The sequence below is a fragment of the Caenorhabditis briggsae genome, assembly GCF_000004555.2.
Source record: "Caenorhabditis briggsae complete genome, chrIV, whole genome shotgun sequence".
Taxonomy (NCBI): Eukaryota; Metazoa; Nematoda; class Chromadorea; order Rhabditida; family Rhabditidae; genus Caenorhabditis; species Caenorhabditis briggsae.
Window position 1 is genome coordinate 13,283,209 of NC_013487.2, and position 1,308 is coordinate 13,284,516.

The following is a 1,308-nucleotide window of genomic DNA, read 5'->3' on the forward strand; positions in this document are numbered from 1 at the left end:
ATTGATTCCAGAATTTTTTATCTAAAAGTTCACAGAAACAGAAATAATTTTACTGTTCCTGGAAAACACCGACAGAGGAAAGGAATTAAATTTTTGATCGGCAATTCGCTTTGATAAAATTAACTAACTTAGAAATAAACGGTTTCTTGTAGTATTCTGCACTGTGCACATTCAATGAGTTCTAGAACTTTGTAGCTCAAGGTAATATTTCAAAAATCGGGCTGGGGACTTTCGACATGTTTATGTCTTGAAAGAAAGTTTAAATCTCACCATAACAGCCTCCGCCGGTTATAATAAGTTCTAGAAATTTGTAGCTTAATGTTTACCTGAAGGCAGAATTACCTGAGTTTCATTCTGAATTAGTTAATTTCTTGAAGACAAATCACAAACCAATCGGAAACTAATTTTTTTCACTTTTTTTGAAACAGTTATTTTTTGTTAACGATAATCGCGTTTTTTTAATGAGAAACAGGAAAATATCGTTCAAACGGTTTCAACTAAATTATACTGATGAGTTGGTACATTGTCCAAGTAATAACGAAATAATTGTTTCCTGTTTCAGTGAACTTTCAGCTATAAATTTCTGAAATTGAATACAATGGGCAAAGCGCTGACAAGTGAGATAATAAAATTTATTTTAACAAAGTGATCGCAAAACTAGGTTCACTTTCTTCCCTATATATAAAACGTTAAATGCGTCTGACTGTCCCGATGAGGATCTGTCGACTTTTGAAAAACTTTTAAAATAAATATAGATTTACGTGACCCTTTAAGAAAAAAATAGGAGTGGAGCGACGAGCCAGTAAAAAACTATATTAAATCGCGCCAAAGGCGCACCAGCTTGCTGGAAAATGTCCGGCCAGGCCCGTGATTTTTCCAGTGTTACTTTCAGCTACTAATTTTCAGTACTCACCATAATTTGCATTTATTTCTGTTTCAGTGATCGTTTAGTTATAAACTTTTTAAACTCATTATAATAGATTCGTAATTAGTTTAAAGGTGGTGTGCGGTGAAAAATTTTATTGCTTTATTTTGTGCAGAAATCCATGTAGATTCACATAAAAATAAAGAAAAAATTCAAAAAAAAATCCTTCATTGAGAAAAACGGCATCGAAAAGTCAAAGTGGGAACCGATGGCCTAGCGGCCAGGTGTGAGTTTTCCAGGCTAACTGCCGGTAAAAGCGCGCGAAATTTGAATTTTTATTGATTTTCAGTGTTTGCTCAGATTTTTGTCAGGTTTTTTTATACACCATGTAAAAAATTGACAAAAACATTTTGAAATCTTTAAAAAACATCAGAGAAAACATT

The 1,308-nt window shown here is 32.9% G+C and overlaps 1 protein-coding gene across 1 annotated transcript in view; it reads left to right on the plus strand.

The window, feature by feature from the left end:
* The window catches only part of CBG21291, a gene marked incomplete at both ends in the record, with an annotated part of 9,906 nt that overhangs the window by 6,814 nt on the left and 1,784 nt on the right, over window positions 1–1,308 (plus strand). The window lies entirely within an intron of this gene.